The sequence below is a fragment of the Halichoerus grypus genome, chromosome 2 (assembly GCF_964656455.1).
Source record: "Halichoerus grypus chromosome 2, mHalGry1.hap1.1, whole genome shotgun sequence".
In the NCBI taxonomy this organism is placed as follows: Eukaryota; Metazoa; Chordata; class Mammalia; order Carnivora; family Phocidae; genus Halichoerus; species Halichoerus grypus.
Genome location: NC_135713.1, coordinates 201,041,115 through 201,065,690, shown reverse-complemented (window position 1 = coordinate 201,065,690; position 24,576 = coordinate 201,041,115). Strand labels below are relative to the sequence as shown.

At 44.0% G+C, this 24,576-nt stretch overlaps 1 long non-coding RNA gene across 2 annotated transcripts in view; it reads left to right on the top strand.

Annotated features, from left to right (window-relative positions):
* LOC144378729 (uncharacterized) overlaps positions 1-13,574 on the top strand; it is a 28,258-nt gene extending 14,684 nt beyond the window's left edge. Inside the window, exons 2-3 of one of the 2 annotated variants that reach the window (XR_004914611.2) lie at positions 9,594-9,689; positions 12,205-13,574. This is a non-coding gene — a long non-coding RNA (uncharacterized LOC144378729). The other variant, XR_004914612.2, reaches the window with a different exon arrangement.
* Positions 13,575-24,576: the final 11,002 nt, after the last annotated feature.

The window sequence follows — 24,576 nt, the reverse complement described above, 5'->3', positions numbered from 1 at the left end:
CTTGGCTCCACATAGTTTTGTGGGTATGTTAAAAAACAGGGCCGTCCGCAAAGTTGTTCTGCCAGCCCACCTAAAACATCACTTTCTCTTCCCCATCGCTGATTGTTTCTCTATGATGACAGATCAGCTGCTGGCGGTGAACTTCCCAAGGAAGGCCCAAGGAAGGATTAATGTGACCAAAGGTCTTGGCAGGACAGTCCTTTCCAATAGCAAGTTCTTAATTACAATTCTCATGAGTGTATATTGGCTCCCGATGGCCCCTAATACCTAATGTATCCCTCCTTCTCCCCTTCATTCCTCTTTCTCTTTAGATTTTAGCAAGAACCCTACTTGTATGGATATAGCTCTGGAATCACCTGTAATTCTGTTTGGGGGAGAGTTTCACTGTTGGATCAGTGTTGGATTCATTTCCTTCTGAACACGTCCATCCCCCTTTTTTTTGGATCTTTGTCTCTCTCCTGGGCTGAGGAATCTCTCACTCCAACTGTAGCTCCAATTCCTCAAATTCTAACTTATCTTCTTCAACTATTACTGGCAAAGACTCAGACTATGCCTCTGCTTGGTCATCTTGGATGCAAAATCTGTGAGATTCATCCACAGTGTCCTCTCTTGGTCTATCTGAAACTGCATCCCTTTGAGAAACGCAGTATCAGTAGGGCGCCTTCAATTTTCCAGAACACTTGTTCTATAGTTGATTTGTTTCAGTTGTCAGGTCTCTGGACTTATGCCAATGGGCGTTATTAATTATTTAATGCACAGCAGCACTCTGGATTCAGAACTCATGGGTTTGCTCTCTCCCTTCCTCCCTCCCTCCCATCCTTCCTCCCTTCCTTCCTTCCTTCCTTCTTTCTTTTGTTCAGTTTCCTCTGTGACTTTAGAAAAGTTATACCACATGTCTGGGCTTCCATGGTATCTCTTATTCAAAGGTGGGTCTTCATCAAAAGTTAGCGTCCACTTATCCTTTCTTTTGCCTTTCCCAAGGCTGAGAGACTTACCTCAGAGATCTGTGACAGGCTCCTTAATGGAGGAGTCTAGTTAGAATGAGTTTGAAGGAACTTAGGATGAGGGAAGGGTTGGAAGCAGTCCAGAGATTTTTGGGCTGAAAGATGACAGTCTAGTTGCCTTTCAGGATTCCCATGTCTTACACTAGAAACCGAGAAGAACTAATCATCTACGGGGCATCGGCTCCAGAACTTTCAGGGTTTAGAATGTGTATGGCAGCTACCACGGAAAATATCTTTGCCCTCTCTAAAATACTACTACAGCTAGTAATAATAATCCTTGAATTATTCCTTGAAAAGCCACTGCAAGTGAAAGCTCTGTACTAAATGAACCATGCTCACTGTCACTCATTTCACAATGGCACCACAACGCAGTGGCCTGGGTTTTCAGCCGGATTCCCCACAGTTGGTTACTGTGAGGATCTGGGCTAGCCGGTGTCACGTGGAAGAGTTCCTGGCATCTAATAAATGCTCAGCATAGGTTAACTGGAGTTAGCTCGATGCCTATCATACATTGAAGGCAAACTGAGGCTCAGAACAATAAAATAATACACCCAAGTTCCCCTAGCTGATAAGTGGAAGGGTTGTGATAAAAAACCCAAATCTGTCTGTGGAGAAGGGGAGTCCTGTCTCCACAAACACCATGCAGGACAAGGCAATCACTTAAAACTGTCTCTCATGGGGCGCCTGGGTGGCTCAGTTGTTAAGCGTCTGCCTTCGGCTCAGGTCATGATCCCAGGGTCCTGGGATCGAGCCCCGAATCAAGCTCCCTGCTCAGTGGGAAGCCTGCTTCTCCCTCTCCCACTCCCCCTGCTTGTGTTCCTGCTCTTGCTATCTCTCTCTGTCAAATAAATAAATAAAATCTTAAAAAAAAACTGTATCTCATGAGTGATGACTCTATGGTTTATTTGTTTTCAAATTTTCTGGATATTTGACATTTTCATAATAAAATGCTAAGAAAATATAGTGCCATCGGAACACGGTGAGGCTTATGCAGAAGGCAAAAGGGCCTCGGCCAGGTGATCCAGGCTGGAATGTCAGTGTCTTCTAGAGGTGAGAGGGAGTAGCCGCAGGAGCCCTGGCCTGAAGCTCTGCGCTCTCCTGGGGGCATCATCCAGAGGCCGTCCGCCCTAGTTGGAGGATAGGTGGTAAGGAACAAAAAGGCTTTTCCCCCCAGCCCTGGCTGATGGTCACATTACATAATGTAGAGTTATGTGTCTGCTGCGTGGTTGGCAGGAGCTGATCGCGATATGTTGATAATACATGGAGTCTTGCATGCAAACTTTGTTTATACGCTGGGCCCTCCCTCCGAGTCTGGGGCAGGTAGCTGGCTGCACAGCCCCCATCAGAGCCTGGAAGTGTCAGTATTTTATGGATACTCGTGTTTATTTTGCTGTCTAACTATGTTAGCCATTGTGAGTTCGGTTAAAGCAACGCACTGTAGAGACACGGAGAAAGCATCCTTTGATACAGAGGCAAGTACACTTCCACGTGTATCTGCCTCGTCAGATGGCACCCCTGTCCACGGAGGAAGGGGCCACCCCTGATCCAGAAGGAGATGAGAGTCCTGATTTGACGCTTCATTGAGTCGCCTAAAAAATGTGAATGCCCATTTAAATACGTAACCAAGTTTCATGTCAACTGTGGCTGTTGGTTTCTGAGAACCGAGAACTGGCCTCCTGTCTTTGAAGGGATAGCAGAAAGATGCATTCCAGTCTGTCTCTTCCAAGCCATCAGATCTGACTGGGAAAAGAGACCAGCCCTTCTCAAGAAGCCTCCACCATCCCAGCCAACAGGGAACTCGGGCCTCAGGTTGAGGCAGGTTCCCACGAAGCAGCCAAATGTTTGCAAAACAAGCACCAGGATGAAGAGGCTCGTTCTGCAGAGACATCCCAAGGTTGCGACAGTCTTGGAAGATGTGAGTGAGCTGATGGAAGCGCCCTGGGGAGCCAGGGCTGAGAGGCAGACCTGCCTGGGAAGAGCCAGGTCCCCTCTGCTCGCTGCCCAGACCCGGCGTGCTGAGCAAGGGAGGGCTGACGGGTTGGGATAATTGTCCTGTGTTTATATTTGAAAAGGGATACTACACTTCCAGGATAATTCCCTCCAGCCTCCTCTTGGGCTAAGATTTCCAATTGGTCTGAAATCCCGAAGAAAAATCGGGGGCTGATTACCTGGCCGACTGGACTGCAATCACACCTTTCAATACTAATTATGTGCTCGTTGAGTTCAATGACATTGAGCATCCAGGCTCTGGCTGGGGCGAACCTTGCCCAGTGGCTTGCCCCACTGGCTTAAGACAATGATTTGAATGGACAAAGTACCCGCACTGTGCCTTGATAAGCAGGAAATGAACGCTTGTTTGCAAATAAGATTGGGAAATGTGATCAGCTTCTTGTTTGGCATCTGTCTTTCAGTAACTAACCCGATAACACTAATGTAGAAATAATATGTCAGAAGACACCAGCGAGGGATCCTTCTTTTATGACTCCCCCTTACCCCCTAACTTTCTGTACCTGAAACAAAGGCAGAAGTAAATGAAATGTAGTTTTGTGGGTTCCCCCCCGAAAGTATCTGGCTTGAATGTTTCTTTGTGGAGATTTGGGGAAATGATTTGGTATGATTCTTTGTCATTGTGGGGATCTGTTCATATCTGGCTTCTCCTAGATGCCTGTCTTTGATCTCAGTCTTCTCTGACCGCCCCCGCCCCCCCCCCCCCCAGAAAGCTTTCCTTCATTACATAGAATAAAAATTTTACTTCTACTTGGATGCAACATAATCAGGGTTCATTAGTTACATAAACAGCTTCAGTGTAGGTTCATTTGAGTGGCGTATTACTTGGTGACTGGAATGCATTACGAGTGCCTACAAGCTCACGGAGGAGTAGCATAAGGTCTGGGTCAATGGACAGAAAGATTGGAGGCCGGTCATCTGGGAGAGTTGCCTGCATTGTGTCCATCTTAATGTATCACTTCTGGCGAAGGAGTATTGGGTACAAGGAGTGAATGTTCATGGTCTTTAATCTTTTCAGAATGTTACTTTCAAATCCTGACTCCTTGATCATGAATTATGTACCCTTAAAAGATGTTAAAGGCCTGACTCCTCAGGATCTCGGAATGTGACCTTCTATGGACATAAGGGCATGGTAGATACAATTAGTTAGGATGAGGTCATGCTGGAATAGGGTAAGCCCCTCATCCAATATGACTGGTGTCCTTTTCAAGAGGGGAAATTTGGACACAGACAGTAAAGAAAGAAGTCACAGGGAGGACGTCATGAGAAGACAGAGGAGAGGATGGACGCATCTATAAGCCAAGGACTACCTGAGGGGAACAGATCTTTCCTGGTGCCTTCCGAGGGAGCATGGCCTTGCTGATACCACGGTTTCAGACATCCAGCTGCCACAAGTGTGAGACAATACATTTGTGTTGTTTTAACTCACCCAGTTTGTGGTGCTCTGTATGGCAGCCAGCCCCAGGAAAGTATACCTAGCTCCGCAGATCCAAATAATTTGGATGGGAAGAGCAGTGTCAGCCTGCCCAAGCCAAAGAACACATATGTCCTTAGATTTTCCAACTTGGGCAGTGAGAAGTTCTCGGGCTCCTTGGTCTGTTACCACTGATGTCTCAGAAGTCCCTGGCCTATCTTGGAGGTGTTTAAGTTTCAGGGGACTGAATCAACTGTAAGCACACCTCAGGCCACATTACTAACAGAGGTCAGGATATAACTGAGACAGCTGTTTAGTATGATAGACTTCTACTTTGAATTCCTACCTCATCCTCTTCCTTTACTCTGGAAGGGCAGCCAAGAGAGAAATGCTTAGAACGGGGCTTCACTTTAGAGTCAAGCCTGGTTAAAGGTCCAGATGGTTTAATGGATTTTCTTACCTACTTGATCAATCTCAGGGCCCTTACTTTTAATGGTCATGTTTAAAACCATTGGATCATAGAGGTAAAAGGAACTTCAAAGATCAATATTAAAATTTTCTTATTTTTGCTCAAGAATGCTGAGGTCCAAAGAGGGAATTGAACTTGCCCCAGGTGCTCTTGCCTTAAAGTAGACTTTGAATCCACATATTCTGAACCTTGCTCTTAGTTAGACGCCATGGCCCCTTCCTTCCTCTTCTCTGCAAGCTTCAAGGCTTGCCCCATGACTTGACAACTTCTCACTCCTCTGTCTTCCCCCAAACTCCCATCTTCCTGCCACCAGACCACTCAGGATTGTTTTCTTTTTCCCTACAGAGCCTGGTCTCTCTCCTTAAGCTCCTTTTGTCAGGAAGGAAAAGAGACTTAATGTGTGCTGAGTACCTGCTCTTTACCAGGCATTGTGCTAAGTGCTTTACCTGTGTTAGCAGATGGGGAGTCTGCAGGTCAAAGAGGTAAATGCCCAAGATCATGCAGCTATTAAAGAATAGAGCTGGGGGAGGTGCCTGGGGGGCACAGTTATTTAAGCGTCTGACTCTTGGTTTTGGCTCAGGTCATGATCTCAGGCTCGTGAGATTGAGCTCCGAGTTGGGCTCTGCTCTCAGGACAGAGTTGACTTGAGATTCTCCCTCTCCCTCTGCCCCTCCCCCTGCACTCTCTTGCTATCTCTTTCTCTCTCTTTCAAATAAATAAATAAATCTTAACAACAACAACAAAAGAATAGAGCTGGAATCCACATTTCTCTGGGGAGGTTCTTTCTCCAGCTAGAATAAGGGGACCACACCCAGTGGTACCATGCTTGGGCGTAGTTGTAATAAGCAAAGGGAGGGTGAAAATGGTACCTCCATGCTACATTTCCATTCTCTGCCACGTTCTTCCAGCTCAGCTGTTTCTTGTTTCCATGCCAACAAGGACATTTTGATTCAATAAGAGCAATGCCTGTTATCTGTAAATGAGGTGATTTATTTTTTCCTGCTCTGTACCTTCCCATCATAAATAGAACACATTTCGTGGTGGCGCACACAGAGCGCTTCTTTGCACTCTTATAGGTCCAGCATCAGAGTCAAAGCAAATCAACAAATATTTGGTGGGTACCCACGATGCCCAAGGTAAAAGGAGTGATGTGTGAGTTCCTCTGTTTGAGTTGGTTACTGGCCTCAAGAGGGATGACTCAGGTGCCACTCAACAAGTCAACGTGCCAAAAATAAGGATGTTCCATGAGGAAACCAGCCGTTGGCCACCCCTCAATTCACCTCCAAGCCTTTTCTGTCATGTCTCTCCACTCCCAGCCTAGTCTTGTTGCCACGGCCACCGCCACATCCTGCTCACCCATTTTGGTGCTGTGGCTGAGATTTCGCCTTACCTCTTCTGAAAATGGCCCAGGTGATGTAGTGGAAAGACTGGGTGCCTGGGCTCCTGACTCCCTGATCCTCCTCTGTTACAGGACCCAGGTGAGGGAAAAACCCACTGGACCTCATTTTCTGCATTTGTAAATAAGGGGGCTCTCCCAAAGGAAATTAAGACAGGATATGGAAGAGATATCTAGACTCCCATGGTTATTGCAGCATTTTTCACAATAGCCAAGATATGGAAACAACTTAAGTGTCTGTCAGTCAAGCGATGAACGCATAAAGATGATGCAGTACACACACACACACACACACACACACACACACACACACAATGGTATGTTGTTCAGCTATGAGAAAGAAGGAAATCCTGCCATTTGCAATAACATGGATGGACCTTGAGAACATTATGCTAAGTGAAATAAGTCAGACAGAGATACACAAATACTGCATGATATCACTCATATGTGGAATCTAAAAAAGCCAAACTCATAAAAACAGAGTAAAATGGTGATTACCAGGGCCTGGGGCTGGGAGAATAGAAGAGGTATTTTTTAAGGGCACAAACTTGCAACTAGGAGACAAGTCCTGGAGATCTAATGCACAGTGTAGTGAATAAAGACAACATTGTATATTGTCATCAAACTTGCTGAGACACTAGATCTTAATTATTCCCACCACAAAAAAAGAAATGATAATTATGTGCCATGATAATTAGGTGCTAATGATCTCAATCTAATGGCAATCATATTGTCATATATCAATGTATCAAATAAACATGTGCTTCACCTGAAACTCACACAATGTTATATGTCAAATATACTTTGATAACAAAGAACACTGTAATGAGGGGGTCCTACTTAATAAAAAAATATCAGTTTAAACCTTTATAACTTTTCTATGTCTGTCCCTGTTCACTCACTCTGTTCAAGACTTTAACCAAAACTCTTTAAAAATTGTTTTCTCCTAACTCATTGTAATTCACTCTGAGCTTCAACACACTTAACTAAGTAGTTTTTTTTTTAAGATTTTATTTATTTATTTGAGAAAGAGAGCATGAAAGAGAGAGAGAGAAAACACGAGCACGGGGGAGGGGCAGAGGGAGAGGGAGAAGCAGGCTCTCTGCTGAACAGGGAGCCTGATGTGGGATTCGATCCCAGGACCCTGGGATCATGACCTGGGCTGAAGGCAGACGCTTAGCCGACTGAGCCATCCAGGTGCCATTAACTAAGTAGTTTTTATATCGTTTTGTTTTTATAGGCTCCTAGGATAGTTTCACAGTTGTATATTTTGTTTTCGAGCAAGATTGTTGACTACTGAATGTAGAATTGCATCATTCATATATTTACAATCCCAGGCACTCAACAAATTTGTATTGTATGAATAGACCTTAACTGTGAATTCCTATGTATTAACTTGTCGCAGATAATATTTTTTCATTTGGTCTGCTGTTAAATTCTTTAACAATTTAGATATTTTTATAAGTATACCATAGACTTGTGCAGGTAGAAAAGATTCCCAAGTGGGTGTCGGGAAAATGTTATCCAGTTGGGGTAGTATGCTTGTCTCAAATTATAAAATACATGAAAGAGTTTATGCTGATTAATTTCCTTGGTCTTTTTAACTCTACATCTTTCTGTCACTGATATTTATTGTTCATGTGAGTGCAGTCGAAGATAAAATTGTCCACAGGATCAGGGATTCTGGATTCTGGTGGTTGTTACCTCTCCCTTGCGCCAATTAAACTTAGACAAAGCAAGGACTTTTATTCCTTGATATTGATTGAGTCCCCATCAAATTCCAGGCACTGTGCTGACATAGCAGAGGGCAGCCCTCAAGGAGCTTCAAGTTTGAATAGGAAGACAAAGCAAATAAAAATTATTGGAAATTGTGACAAACATTTGAAGAAAGCCAATGAGTGCCCCAAACAGAGAATAATGGGGTTGAGGGGAAGCTGAGGGAAGGCTCTTTGAGAAGATGGCATCGAAGCTGAAACCTGAAGGAAGAGGAGTGCCATCAGGAGAAGGAGGGCAGAGACAAGAGCACATTCAAAGGCCCTGAGGAGGGGAAGACTCTGGTATATGGGAGGAACCAAAAGAATGTTGGCAAGTTTTCAATCGTGGAGTCTGGGCACAGAGGCTGAGCAAATTTTCAAGCCCACCATGCTAGAGAGTGGAGAATCCACGTTTGTGCTTTTTCCTGCCTGCCATGCTTCAAGGACTTACAGTCTGCTGGGTGTGGGTGTCTCTGTAAGGAAGTCAGAATGGATCACCTGTCAGGACTAAGGAGGCTGGGACTTGGCTGACAGGATGTGGAGTGTGTGTACTTTCTGTTTATTCTTGAAGTTTACTTCCCTGCAAATCCATGCCTAACTGCCATGCACCCCTTCTACAAGGAAGCCAACACCAGCACTCCATCGTTCATGAGCAACCCTGCAAAAACAAATCCATATCCTCCATGCAACCCTAGGTGCCAGCCAGTCAGGCCTGCACTGGCCGGGCAGCCCAGAGCTTAGGAACAATCTGCTCCTCAGGAAGGGAGGGAAGAAAAACAATTTCAAATTCCAGGCGCTGAGGGCCTCTTACAGACAGCCATTGTCGGGAGAAGGGCAAACAAAACTGAGTAAAGGAGCCCCAGTGGCGCCTCTGGAAAGCGAGAGGATATTGAGGTTAGGGACTGCTGCTCAGGGTGCGTGAATGGTGGGGATGGGGATGGGTGATCTGAAGACAAGGCTCAACAGTGAGCTTGGGCAGCTTGTCTTTAAGGGGAGTCAGCTTCCCCATATTTAAAATTATGAGAAGAGTAATATGTGCCCTCGGGTTGAACACAGGAATGAGGATAGTCTTAGGAAAGGGTAACAGACTCTTTAGACGTCAGGGGTTCCCACAGGGAGCTGCCTCCCTCTTTAATTATGTTGTTAGCTAGACTTTCTCCCTCTCCCACCCCAGAGTGTCTTAGTGACTTTCACCCTCCTGGGCAAAACCGTGTGAGCAGAGTCCTGTAGTTTCCTATTTCCAAAGATGAAGTTGGTGGGTGAATGTTTTTCAGTGTGATCTAGAATGGCTTAGTTAGCTGCAAAATGGTGCCATCAAGTCTTAAACAGCAGGAGCCAGCATGGAGAGATGCAGTCAGGCTATTTTGACATTTGATGACATATGATGACATATGATGAATGATGGTGATAAAGAAGAGGATGACGGTGACGGTGGCCCTTTACTGAGTTGACTGAATATTACTGCCCACCAGGTGTCTTAGCTCAGCTACTGTAACAAAAATATCACACACTGTGTGGCTTATAAACAACAGAAATTTATTTCTTATAGCTCTGGAGGCTGGGAAGTCCAAGATCAAGACACTGACAGATGCAGTGTCTGGCGAGATCCTACTTCCTTCCTCCTAGACGACTTTCTTCTTCATGGGTAATTCACACGACAGAAGGGGAACTCTCTGGGGTCTCTTGTGTCAGGACATTAATCCATTCATGAGGGCTCTACCCTCAGAACCCAGTCACCTCCCAAAGGCCCCACCTCTTAATACCACCCCATCGAGGGATAAGGTTTCAACATATGAACTTCGGGGAGATATGAGCTGTCCATTCCCCCTGGTAACTAATACTCAGCACTTCATTCTTATTGTCTAAATTGATCCTCACAACAACTCTATCGGGCAGGTGCTAGGGCAGCCCCCATTTTGCAGATGAGAAGACTGAACCACAAAGAGGTTGACAATTTGCCCGAGGTCATGCTGTTAGTAGATGGTAGAGCTCACTCTCAAAGCCATGTGTCTCTGACTTCAAAAAGGACGATCCACCAATTAAATATGGATCATTCTTGAGAGATGAACCTTGAAATCTGAGTAACTGTTATCTTTTTAACAAACTTGTATAAGCATATATAAACTACATTTAACATTTATTGGTTAAAAACCATTTTATCATATGGGATTGCTTAATTTGTTGCATTGCACCCTCTTCCTTAGAGCTTTCAGACCAACAAAATATTGATATAATGCAAAAACTCAGCTGTGGGCTTATACTATTTGTTTTCCATCATATGCTTTTTAGTCTAGTAATAGCCAGAGAAAGGAAAGGTAGGGAAAATAATTTCCAGACAGATGGAACAGCAGAGGCAAAAATCAGGTATCACGAGAAATACGGCAGGTTCTGGGAACTACAAGTCAGTGTGATGGTTGGACTGTAGAGGGCTGGGGGTATCTGGGGTAGGGTGTGAGATGAAGCTGGGAAAATAGGCTGGTTCCAGATCAGAAAAGGCTCTTTATATAATGTTTAGGACTTTAGAGTTTATCCACAACCAAATGAAGGTTATGAAGCTGGAGACAGACGAGGTCCAATTTGCATTTTTAGAATAGAATGGTGACTGCAATTGACCACTTGTCATGCTGTAGACCTAGATTCATTCCTTCTCCCACCCACACTCAGATTGTGAGAGCAGTTGAATTTTTTTTCATGATTGGTCGAATACTCCACTGATGCCTCTGAAGAGTTATACATTTTCCTCTTTGGTGTCAGAAAGTTGAGCTAGCCACAGCCCTGCCCTAACCCACTCAGAACATGGGCTCCCTTCCTGGTGTTCAGTCCAGGAGTGTACTCCCCACCATTTTTCTTTATGGGATACTAAAAAGACAGGTGCTGGGTTTCAAGGCTTTCAGTCTATTCACTATTCGCCTTTATGCTGAGTTTTGAATAATGTTTAGCTGAAGCCACTTGGGCGCAGAAACTGATGTGAGGTCATAAGTGGTTTTCACCTTAGCTGTAAGTCATCCTACACATCAGGAAAGGAAAAGGTTGAAAAGAACCATGGCATCTCTGTACTTAATGACAAATAGAATGTGCTTTTTCTTTTGAGATTTTATTTATTTATTTGACAGAAAGAAAGACAGCGAAAGAGGGAACACAAGCAGGGGGAGAGGGAGAGGGAGAAGCAGGCTTCCCGCCGAGCAGGGAGCCTGATGCGGGGCTCGATCCCAAGACCCTGAGATCATGACCTGAGCCAAAGGCAGACGCTTAACGACTGAGCCACCCAAGCGCCCCTCGAATGTGCTTTTTCATCTCCTGTTGGCACTTAGATCCTTAAATGTAGTCTCTACTACCACCAAAGCAGGATATCCAGTTAAGTGACAGGTGAATAAAGATTTTAAAAATTGGGCACATTGGCCTTTAAATGTGTCCAGTCTGCTAACCTCTCTCCTTGACTTCACTTTTCCTTGAAGTCAGTGACACCAGCTTTGTTCAGTCCACATCAGAAACCATGGGTCAATGTGGGAGGCATGAAGGGGTGGGGGGGGGGGTGTGTATAGATCCGGACTTGTTTTAACATTGGGAGTGCTTCATACTTTTTCTGATTCAATTGTCCAATTTATTCAGATCACTAAATAACAAATTTCTTGAGGCTCAGTTGTGAAGGCCAACTAATTGGAATCCAGGAGCCTGGGTAATGACTGTGCCAGGAAGCAGAGCCAGAAAATTCCTTCCTTGTTACTTCATAGGTGTCAGGTCTTCAGAAGGTGAAGGACTGTTGTTTGCAGGGTGGGCCTTTGTCGCCTGAATGGAGCTTGGGAAACTTCGCAGCTCCTCTTCGAACTCCCCCGTAAGAAGTCAGAGCAAACACTGGAGGTCAATGACTAAATCATGCCTTAAACCCTTTCCATGAAGTCAAATTCCACTGCCAGCTGTTTAACCAGGACATCTGGTACCTGGATGTGAAATGCTGACATCTATTTTGAAGGGACAGTCCAGTGGATGATCACCTACCACCACCTTCTGACCAAAGGAAGAAGAAGGAATAAAAGTAGCAGAACATGCTGTGTTGTCTTTGATTTAGTTAAATGGTTTGACAGCCCCAATGGCATATTTGAAGGTTGACCACTAAACAATTGGTTATAATTACATATTTCTCTTCCATTTTATTTTCCCAGGGTGAAACGGCTTCAAGTTCTAAATCTTCTCCACGTCAGAAGCCGTGGTTAACTTAGGAGGAGAGCAATATATTGTGATTAAGCAAACCTATTGAGGTGCACTTTTGTACGGCAACAAACTTCCTGTTTAGCTCAGAGCTTCAGTTCTCTAACAAACACAGTGGAGAAATAATCCAACATCATGAATACCACTGTTTGTATCTTCACTAACTCCTTAAAAATCAGTAATCTGTGTTGAATGGACATGATGGCAGGCAGACACATTTGTTCTTGGTATTTTAACACTTTTCACCTTTAGTCGGGTAGTTGTATCATTATTAAAATGTATGAAAACATTTGAAGATCAGGCAGACAGTCTCTCCTCTGCTGTCCTGCTTGTCATCCCTTGTAGTGTCTTCAATAAACGTCTATCTCCTTAAAAAAAAAATTAAAGATTATGTATAAGACTTTGTGTCAGGTTCTTCAAGGAACCCCCCCTCCCCCATGGGTATTCTTCTGTAATGGGGGTTGCATTGCAAGGGTTGATGTGGGTTTCGGGGGAGAAAGGAATGCTATGTCCTCTCTCACAGTGTCTCCCTAGATCTTAGTAGATCCCAGACTGTGAGGTATATCAGCCCTCATGGAGAACTGGGCTTCAGAGACTAGCCTTCTCTTTGCCTAATAGTCATAGTTTCTGAAAGAAAGGATTTTCTTTCAAGGCTTAGATGCCGCCATCCTACATGGACAGCCTTATTGGGCAGAATTAAGGAACAACATGCCCAAAGACATTTAGCTTTTTTCATATCCAGTGTGTATGTGGCTATCTTTGACTTATCATCCTTTGTTTGGGGCTATCAGGTGTGGTAAGAAAGCAGGGCAGGCTGGTTTATCCATACAACATGGCAGGAACTATATCATAATATATAAGAATGAACCATTTTAGCCATTTTTCCTTAATTGTGTGTGAACAATTAGGGCATCTGATGATTTGGTGCATCTCCTGCAGCCCCTTGCTCATGCCATTCTCCTCTTGTCCAAAACCTTGGAGTATAATGTCACTGGTGTGCCATTTACCAATGCATTTTGTCCCAGGGATAAAATTTGGTCTTTATAGGTGTATCTAAAAGACCTCTCTGCCTAACGTGTATTTAATTAAGCCTATAGACGTACCAGGTGGAAGCCCAAGGAACCTCAAGTGAAGACTGAAGATGAGCTCTTAGAACCACTGGTCCCCTTGTCAATGCGAGTTTTGTCCAGAGATCTCTGGGAATCCTCAGATTAGCTAAAATCTGAATGTTGATCCCACTGTTGTATTGGATCTTGCTCTGCTCTTGCATCACGTTTCCCTTGAGAATGATGTGTTTTCAGTAGACATCATGACACCATGAGACAAACTGCATTAAATAAATGTTTCTACACTGTAGTCTCTTTGCTTGTCATTTCTTGCAGAGCCGGGACTATGGTGAGGTGAGCAACATACCTAGAGAGCAAAATGTAAGGAAACACTCACCCTCAGGGTCATATAGGTGCGCGGTTGGTGCCTGAGAGTGAGTGCCTCCCGACTTTTCGCACACTCGGTGCTCCTTTACTTCACCCAAGCACTGAATGAAATCATGTTTTCATTAATTTTTCACAATCATAATATTAGCAACAACAGGTTCCTATTGAAATGGGGACTTCCATGTATTTGGACTTTCAAGCCAGATATTCCCTAATACCCGTCTACTCATAACACATGGGACTTGAAGCTGTGAATTGCTGAAGGTCAAGAATTCTCAGAGTAGCTCTCTAATAAGAGAAATGTCACATATCAAACCCCAAGACTCCTTATTGTCAGCATGGCCTATTAGGCAACTGATCCTTGTACCAGTTCACTGATTCATTCCTTTAACATATATTTATTGAACCCCTGCTCTGTGCTGGAGACTGTTCTAGATGCTGGGATCACAGCCATGATTAAATTAATCAATGTCTGTGCCCCCATAAAGCTTATATTCTAGCAGGGGAGGCAGATCAAAGGTAAACAAATATGTGACATGATGCCAGTAAAAAAAAATAAAGCAGATCTAGAGGGTAGCAAGTGTTGGGTAGTGGAGGGTGCCATTTTAGAGCAAGTGGCCAGGAACGATCTCTCTGAGAAAGTGGCATTTGAGTAGGATCTTGAGTGACGAAGGAGAGACACAAAATCCAAGCATCACGTAGAAGTACAGTAGTTATTTTGTGAACTAAATGCTTTCTACAGTGCATTTGACTTTTCAGTAAGAAAGTACAAGGTCAACATGGACAACAATGTCAGAACGAGACTGTCACTCGCCAAGCAAGGCTTTCTGAGCTATTTTAATCTACTTGCTGTGGCAAGAGGGAGGAGGTGGGGTAGATGGTCCATAAAACTGTTGGCTCCCTGGGCATCATGTTCAGACTGGGGATTTGAGGTCTGCTGAGTGATCCTCTGTTTGTTCTTCTGAATTAAATTAGAATTGGGCCGGCTCCATTTCGCGGTTTTGTTCTTCAGTCTCTGGTGGACCCGAGCATCAGCCAGTTTTCATTTGTGTTGATTCACTTGGAGGAAAAAACCGCCTGACTTGTGTGAAATGCAACCATTTCTGGTCGGTGGCTGCAGATGCTGTTTCCATTAGCCTTTCTGGGGGGCAACGTTGGTAGGGTTTTCAATGATGCTGCACGTGGCACGACCCAGGAGTGCTCGTGCAGTGGATTTCGAAGTCCCACCTGAGGCTGGGGGTGGACAAAACCTGCAAAGACATTATTATGTGCAGTTGATGGGGCCGGCGAATACGTCAGGGGAGGCCCGGACTCCACCTCGATGAGTGAAGCTCTAGCCTGGGATGAGCACTTTGGCTTGAAGACAGGGGCTGGTTTGGGCAGCCTCTTTCTTCTCCTCCAGCCTGGCATTCAGATGAAGTTTACATCACAACGGGATCTGGGTAAGTGTGACTGGGAGTGCTGGGAGATGCCCCTGGACATCCTTGGCCAGAGGTAATATTGTAACCCTGTTCCGAGCCAAATATTAGATTTGGGCAAAAAAAGAGCTCTGCAGCTCAACACTTTCCTGCTTTACCTTGATGAGTTGTTAGGTGAAAAAGCTCAGGACCTCAGCTCTACCTGCTCCTCCCTTATATCCCCCCTTCCTCTCCCAACTGCAAACTCCCCAGCTCACTGCGGTGCCCCGAGTAGATGTGTGTCATGCTCTAGGAAGATTGGTGGGAAGAACACAGGGAAGAAAGAAAAGGCACAAGGGAAAGAAGGAAGAAGAAATTTCTAACCCATCCAGAGTCAGTCTTAGAGACATTGCCCTACAGGACACGGTCCCGGCCTCAGGAGTTAGAATGGTCCGGTTCAGATTTGACCCTCTGCGGAAAGCACTGTGTGACTCAGACACCTATCTGAGCCTTGGATTTTCCTCATCTGTAAAGGATTCATTTCAGCAAAATAACATCAGTCGAATGATGCTGTGGAATTGCTGAGCAAATTGCCTAACTCATCACACAAGCATGTAACTTGAGAGTTGTTTCATCTTTACTTTAGACACCGAGACCCCCATATTGAGAGGAGGGCGCACTGCCTGGCGTGGCATGAGGTGGCACCCACCCATCCCAGGCCCACAAGGTCTGGGCCTTTACATAGCTAAGAGTTTTGAACAATCCCAAAGCTTCTGCTAATACAAGAACTTATAGAGGTTCAGATGCCAAGGAAGCCATCGAAAGCAGTGATGGTTACTTTCATGTCGACTCGGCAAAGATAGAGCACTGACTATTTAATCAAACAGTTGTCTAAATATGCTAAGAAGGTATTTTTGCAGGTGTGGTTAACATTTACAACCAGTGGTTCTGTAAGTAAAGGAGAGTACCTCCAAAATGCAGGTGGGCCTTGTTCAATCAGTTGAAAGACTTAGGAGCAAAAGCTAAGGTTTCCCAGAAAAGAAGAAATTTGCTTCTAGATTGCAGAATCAATCCACAGCTGAGGTTTTTTAAAATTTAATTAATTAATTAATTAATTTATTTATTTATTTGAGAGAGAGAGAGAGCATGTGGAAGGAGGGGCAGGGACAAATAGAGGCCCCCTGAGCCCAGAGCCTGACGTGGGGCTTGACCTCATGACCCTGAGATCATGACCTGAGCCGAGACCAAGACTCGGACACTTAGCCAACTGAGCCACGCAGGCACCCCCACACCTGAGTTTTTAGCTTGCTGGCCTGCCCTATGGATTTTGGATTTCCTAGTCCCCATAATCACATGAGCGAATTCCTGAAAATAAATTTCTTTATTATCCGCACACAGAGATATATACACACACACACATATGTATCATGTAAAATATATATTTTATGATTATTATACATACACATATATAATGTGTATTATAAAACTGTATTTATTTTTATATGTAAACTATATTAAATATATAAAATAAACATTATATATATATGTAAATATATATTAATGCCCTATTGATTCTGTTTCTCTGGCTAAACCTGACTGGCATAGAAACTCATGACTTACACACGTCTGTGGATAATTTTTAGCTGGAATCTTTTTTCAGCTCATCTATTATAGGAATCTAGACTTGAGTCTTTAATGAAAACAAACAGAGAAAAAGGATGAAGGCAGGAGCTCCTGGCTCGGTGGGGACCGGTGTGGGGAAGGATTTCCTAATCCTAACCTGAAAAGGGAATTTCAGGGTGGAACGGATGGCATCCCAAACCCCAGCCCGGCGTCCTGTCTCTGAAAGGCTCAGGGAGGAGTAAACAATTTGGGTGGGGTGTGGAGCTTTGCTGGCCCCATCGCCTAGCATTCTGGGCCTTTCCCCCGGGCTTGGTCATGGTGGTTTGTTCAAAATTAGTTCTTGTTTGGCCTGTGGGGGAAGAGTGAATTGCAGAGTCTGGGTTGTACTCTGATCCTTCTACATTTTAGGTTCTGAGGCTGGATCACTTGGCTATTTTAAAAGTGGACAGACATGAGCCCAGGACTACCCTGTGACCAAATCTCTGTCCTCATGGTCAGAATTGGCTGGAAGCTGACATTGAGCCAGAGGCCATCATCCTGGTCCAATCTGGGAAGGATCTCCCCTATTCCAAATAGAGTTCCCTGCCTCCCATGCTGAGAGGCCCCCCCAATCTTCCCATATGGTTGTCCCTTTCGGGAATGACTTGGCAGCAGCTGCCCCATTGCAAAGACGTCATCCCAAAGTTGCCACTGACCATGAGCATCCACTGCCATTTCATTTCATCTTAAGGGCTAACAGGCATCGCCTCAAGCGGAGTCACCATAGAACAAGACGCAGGACAGGTACGCTTGGATGGGATGGGTGGGAGGACGGTTGAGACACTAATTGCATATAATTACTTTGGAAATTTGGAAAAGAAGTCTGGCTCTCTGGGAGTCAAGACACAATCATTGAGGACTAGGGAGTGACAGACACTGATGGGGGGCTTCTACAAAGGGACAAAAGAGCATAAAAACTGGCATCCACCCACTCCACCAGTGTGTTTTCAGCTGCCATGAAACCTTCTTCTATTCCAGAGTTGTTTCCTCTACATATACGTGTTTCCCCCTTTTCTGTAAAGTTGGTTTTGATTCCAGCATCAGAGTCAGGCTCCACAAGGCTGACTACACATAGTGGCTGGTCCCTCTGAAGATATCTAAACCACTCTTGAGTTCAGGGGTACTGCTGAGGGCTGTGCTTAGTGCATTTACACTGGGCAGCAGGTATTTAAGTCAAGAACCATATCGACAAGTCATATTGCAAACATGTGTTGTCAGCTGATAAAACACACCCTCATAGACACACTTGCTCAAATAGACAAGCACACACATATACATGCCATTCTGCTACATTATAACCTGAGCTTAGTTCTATTCATTTCATTTCAGCAATTCTTGATTTCTTTGCCACATATCAATGGTAACTGGGCCTTTAGACACTTGGGTACCTGCTTAAATCTTTGGTTGCCAATTCATTCTCATGGCTACCAAAAAAGTGATCCTTGAGGTAAAAATAAGCTTGGTAAGAACATTAGGATTTTAATACCCCAGATAGAGTCAAACAAACAAAAAAGGAAGTTAGAAATAAATGGATAATTTGCTGTAAACTCATATTAAATTATAATAAAAAAATTCCACACACCTGTCATACAGACAGTAGATTTCTGTTCCAATTACAGGTAACTGTGTAGTCTGCCATTCAGTTAAGAAGGTTTATATAATTTGTGTTCAGACAGATAAATGAACAATGAAAAAACAATGAAACAAGGTAATGAAATTGTTGCCATGTCTCCCTAACAGAACCCTGATTTGGTTAAGGTTTGGAGGAGCAATGTGTCGGGGAAGGTGGGCAAGGAGGATGCTAAGGGAGGGTCCTTGGTTAATCTAAGCCAATCATGAGACTCTTAAACTTCCCCTTTCCAGTGATAAGCTTGTACTGGGCGGTCTAATCTTAGCATATGAAGGATGATGGGAATATGCTAGAGGCTTTGGGGAAATATTGCACAAAAAGGATTCATCAAAACAGGCTCTTCCTTTTTGTCTTGAACGTTGCCTTATAGGAAGTAATTTTTGAAGCTTGCAACCATCAGGGAAAGCCAAGAGACTCTGAGAGAAGCCAGCTATTGAGCTTCTGAATTAACCCTTCCTGGATCCACCTACCTCATGACTTCTTGATGTGTCCCTCCTGTTTAAAGCACTTTTGTTACTTCCATTGGTGTACTTTGCAACATTAATTAAGAAGAAAAATAAAGGCAAATGAGGTTTAGTCTTTATATCTTTTTTGGTCCTGAGTGAAAGATAATGTGGTGGACAAAAAGTCAATTGTACTTTTTGTAACTCTAGTAGTCATCATGTAAGAAGAACATGACAATTTGACACCCCCCCAACACACACACGTGCACGTGTACACACACATACACACACACACATTCCATTCTTGAGGCTGATATATTGGAGTTGCCAAGTATTGGAAGTGTGATAAGCTGGTGATGCATTAATAGGTAGGGAAGGTAAGCAAGGGGTCCCAGGACCAGTGGGGTAGATAATCTCTAAGGGGAGAGCAATGCTCAGCCTTGTTGGGGTTCTCTTCTAGCCACATCATTTCCAAGCTCAGAAGTCACCTTTGCTAAGTGTGCTTTACAGGTAGAAAATTCAAGATGCAGAGAAGTTAGGACCTGCTCATAGGAACCAAATGATCTAAGTTCTCAGTGCCCCCGGAGGATTTTCATTACTGCACATTACCTCTGGTTTGTCTCCTCTTGTAAACAAGGATGTGCATGCTTGCTCAGCCCTCTGAAGATCCATTGTCTCTTTATGAGCTTGAGTGGAAAGGAGGTTAAGCTTCTGCTGAGTCTGCTTCACTTGAAACTATGAGTTGGTCACAAGAAAAATGGCTTTCATTTCAATTAACCCAGGCATCTGTCCTGCTCAGGTCCTAATAGCCAAATGTAAGGCATGGCATTTGGAAGAAATTAATTTACTTTTGTAGTTTAGCAAAGGGGTCACACGGGTCACTCTCAGGGCCTTGCCAACACCAGACCGGCCACTGATGGAGATCCTAACTGGGTGTGACAGGTCTGAAAGTCATGCTCCCAGGTTTCTTTAGGGACACACTTCCTGAAAATCACCTCTGATTTAAAACTTTCCCCTGACACAAAGGCACAGTATCCATAACATCCACCAAAGGAGCTAAAGAAAACATCCACAGGTTATCATGAACATTTGTAGTTCAATAGCCATCAAGTAATTTCTTAAGGACAAAGAAGTGTATGAAAAATAGTGTCCACGAAGGACTAAGATGGTTCAGACACTACTGCTGTTTTGGGGTTGGGTATTTCTGGTTGGTGTTCTGAGAACACCAAGGAGTTAGGAACCATCACAAACAACCCCTCTCCATTGACTAGGGACAAGAAATAAAAAGGTTTTGATACAAGTCTAGTAGGGAAGATACAAAGTCAAGGACCTCCAACTTTCCACCACTTTCACTCCACCTCCCTCTTGGTGACACTGTGAGGCAGTCACACTTATCCCATGGTGATGCTGCTCCCTTTTCTTTGTGGGAGTTGGGGAGTGTGAAGAGAGGTTTTTAAATATCCTTCTTTAGACTAAAACAGTCAAAGGCTTTTAAAAAAATCAGTATTTAAAAAAAAAAATCAGTTTTTTTAGAAAATAGATTTTTATCATAAGAAAACAGAAAAGCGTATGAACACGAAATGGATGTATTTCCAAATGTAATTCTTAGAAAACTAAAATAGTCCCCTAGAATAGCTACTAGGACCAACAGGTTTTGTCCTCATTTCTCTGGTTCCTCTTTCTGTCCCATTTGGTCTGGAACTTTTTTAAGAAACCAGTTGGCCTAAGCTTCCTGCTCTGATTAAAGTTGCCTGTTGACTGGCATTTTTCTTCTTGTTGTTCAAATATATGTGGTCCTCAGTGTGTATTGTCTGAGGACAGGATTATGATTTAGAGGGAGAATCTTGTTCCGTGTGTATTTATGTAGCATATAGGATTAATATACCTTGTGCCCAACAAAGGCACAAACTCTTCCTATTTTTCCTCTCACTTCCACTGCTATCTGGATTATTCTTCAGATAAATCTGTCCCCTCCTTCTGGGAATTTTCTATCAAGAGTCTAAAGAAATCTGGTAACTGCTGCAGTGAAATAAAGTATCATCTCCCAAACTATGTTTCATGGAACACTGATCCCCTGTGAACTGGTATTTCATGTTCCACCTAACAGCACCTTCTAGGATCCATGTTCTTAATGAAGCAATTAGGGAAATGTTGGAGTGATGCAATGTTCTGGGGAAACACACAGGTAGCATGGACAAAAGTTGCCTTGGAATATTGGAGAAGGTTTCCCAAAAGAGGGGACACTTGATCTTGATCCTGAAGACTTGGTAAGAACTCAAACGTGAACTCAACTAGAGGAAGAGGCTAATGGCATACTAGTCTAGATTATGTTGAAGTATGGACAACTCGAAGAACTTGGTATGTTTGGGACTTCAGAAGGTCCATAATGGAGGCTACCTGTGAGCGAGTGCTGGAGAGGAGTGAGGAGGAGTTTGAACCAGAGCTTGAAAAGTCTTCAATACTGTGCTGGATTTCTTCTGTGTGGTCTCTCCAGGTCCCTCTTCACCCTTGTCCGCTTTGTTCTTAGAAGGACATCAGTGGGCCCCCTTGCCCTTCAGCTTCTCCCAGCACAGAGCTCTGGCAGGAAGCTGGAAGAAGGGGGGTGAGTGAGGTCAAGGTATTTGCCCTGTTGGCTCCTTCCATGAGAACTCATCTGGGGTTGGCTGCTTCCCCCAAATGAAGGTTATTGGCACTCTAAAGCTGGCCAGGTCAACTTGTCCTTTAAGGATCAGGTAACTTTTGTCTCTTCTCATCCCAGTCAGGTCTTGTTATTGGGTGTGTTAATAAAGAAGCATATATGTCACATATGACAATTTTGTTTTCTGAGGACTTGGATAGCCATAATTCCACATAATTTATTTTTTATAATCCTATGTATTTCAAGTTACGCATTTAAACATACAAGTCTAGGGGCGCCTGGGTAGCTCTGTCAGTTGAAAGTCCAACTCTTGATTTTGGCACAGGTCATGATCTCAGGATTGTGAGATCAAGCCCCACGTGGAGCCCCACATGGGGCTCCGCATTCAGCAGGGAGTCTGCTTGAGATTCTCTCTCCCCGTCCCCCTCTACCCCTCCCCCCACTCGTGCTCTCTCTCCCTCTCTCTCTCTCTCTAGAATAAATAATAAATAAAATTTAAAAAATAAATACACAAGTCTACAGGCTTTAACAAATTTCCAAAAGGGTTCTGGCACACAAATTGTTAAGAACCTCCATTCATAGATACTCATTCAAGAAAATATAGCAATGGCTGGGTCTCAGGGATATATCTTTCCAGAAAACAAAAAAATAAGCCCCCAGGTACAGAAGGCCTGGATAATTTATATATGTGGAGTTTCTGGACTAAATTCTTAAGAGTTCAGTGTGTTGACTATATTTAAGTCATCCTAAATATTTGATCTGATTCTATTTTTTTCTCTAATTCTTTGTGTTTCATAAATGAATTTCCTATTTAGCATTTGACTTTCAGCATTAAGAGCAAAACTTGTCATCATTGGCCCTATTTTAATTTTCATTATGTAAACCTCTAAGAAGTAACTCACAACTCAGTGTCTCATAACTCACTTCTGAAACATCCAATGAGAAACTGCCAAGTTCTTCACAGTTGTTTATTTTGGTCCCAATACACTGTCCATGCCCTGGTTGAATATCTCGCCAAATTTCCTCCAATTTATTGCAAAACCAATTGGCAGAACAATGAGGAAACCTGTTTGGGGCCAATTTTAGGCAGTTGATGGTGCCGCCTCTTTCCCTCACCCCCATTTCCACTAATCCCTCAAGTTTCTTCCAGATCTAGCCATTCTTCATAGGAATATAACACCTTGGCATGACTCCAAATATGAAAGAAACACATTCTTTCTATCCTCACCCTATTTCTCCCCTCCCCTCTTTTTCCTAACCTTTCCTCAATAATGACACCCCTAACACTTAACATCTCTCAACAGGGAGAATGGTCGACCTGGCATTGCAACATCCAGAATAAATCTTATTTTGAAAACGGATGATTGTGCTCTTATCAATAAAGGAAATTGGAGATTTCAACTGCTTCCTGTCAAGGTGTGAGTTTTTCACAAAGCAGCGAATCTGCAATGTTTCCTGTGTGGTTGACATAGGTGGGAGGAGCTGTCTTGCAGAGACCATTGAGATCAAAACTAGTGTCTTTATAGCCCATTGATATTAAAAGTAATTTTGAGCAGATGATGGTGTCTTTCTAAGATAGACCTTGAAGGTCTTTCACATAGATATTCTGCTGCATTTTTAGGACTGAGCTCCCATTTATGGTCTGAAGACTAGAAGCCAAAAAAAAGGTTATGTGACTTGTTTAAGGTTATTGAGGGAATCAGTATCCAACCCACAGTGAAATTATTTTCTCTATTAGACTCTGTTGCCATTTTGTGTTTAAGAATATGTTGGGTTGAGTCTCAGATTTCTCCCTAGGCAACAGGCAGAAAGAATCTTTGGATATGACATTTGTTAACAATAGGGTAGGAAAACAGAAGCCACATTAGGAATTTCAACAGAGGGAATTTAATATAGGGGAATACAGGAGGAGACTAGGGTTATGGAGCCTAAGAGGTCAGAGGGAGGGCCCAGAGGAACTGGGGCCCAATCACCTGAGGAGGAGGTTCTGTATGGCTGCTGATAGCAGCTCAGGGGCTTGGAGGAAAGGCCTGTGGAGTGATACTTCAGACCTCTGAGAAAGGAGTAATGTTGCCCTGCTGAGGCTTGTACCTCTGAAGAAGCTCTTTGAGGGACGCCTGGGTGGCTCAGTCAGTTATACATCTTGCCTTCGGCTAGGGTCATGATCTCAGGGTGCTGGGATCCAGTCCTGCATTGGGCTCTTTGCTCAGCGGGGAGTCTGCTTCTTCCTCTGCCCCTCCCCCTGCTCATGCTCTCTCTCTCTCACTCTCTCTCTCTCAAACAAATAAAATCTTAAAAAAAAAAAACGTTCTTTGAGATTGGCTCTGGGAGGTGGAGCTTGCATCAGCGGCTGGTGTGAGGTGTCCTTGGCAGGAATAGCTAGTAAAAAGGGTGAGGGGAATATATTGCTCATTCTCCTGCTCTCAATCTCTCTCCAGTGTCCCTACTGACAGGACCTATTAAGAAGCAGTTAGCAAAGACGGAATATCATTTGCAGAGTTCCTTTGGCATCAGAAGCAGAGGATAGGTTTTAGAGCTAGGGGACAATAGCTTACTACCTCACACAGGTATGTGGGACACTTTCAGATTACCAGAGGATGCATCAGTCACCAGTAGGGACATTTGGTATCAGGAAGAGGCTGATTTAATGGGAAGTCTCCTGGTCATGGAGGTATGGCCTAGAGCCGGCATGTGAGTCACTGGGACCTCAGAGTTCCTGGGCCCTCTCTCCTGTTTGCACAGTCCTGTGGCTTGGGGCGGAGAGAGTGGGGCTGGTGTGGGAAGAATGAGATTGCGGCATGCCGAGCTGTGGGAGGCGGTGCCAGTTCCCCTGTCCAGCCATGCAGCTACGAGAAACTCCACGGCAGTCAGAACCGGGCGTACTGGGCTCAGCTGCAGTCTGGGGTTTGGCAGAGAGGAAACTAACAGAATATCTGAAGGACCACACCAGTATCATTTTCATGAGCAATAAATGTATTGGTCTATAAGGCATCTACACCTGCTTCTGGCTCAAGTTTCTGGAATTATAAGGAAAAGAGAGAACCTTGATAATATAAATCTACAGATTCATGTGCTCATCAAATAATTATGGAATGTCTAGTAGATGCTGCCCACCGTGCTAGA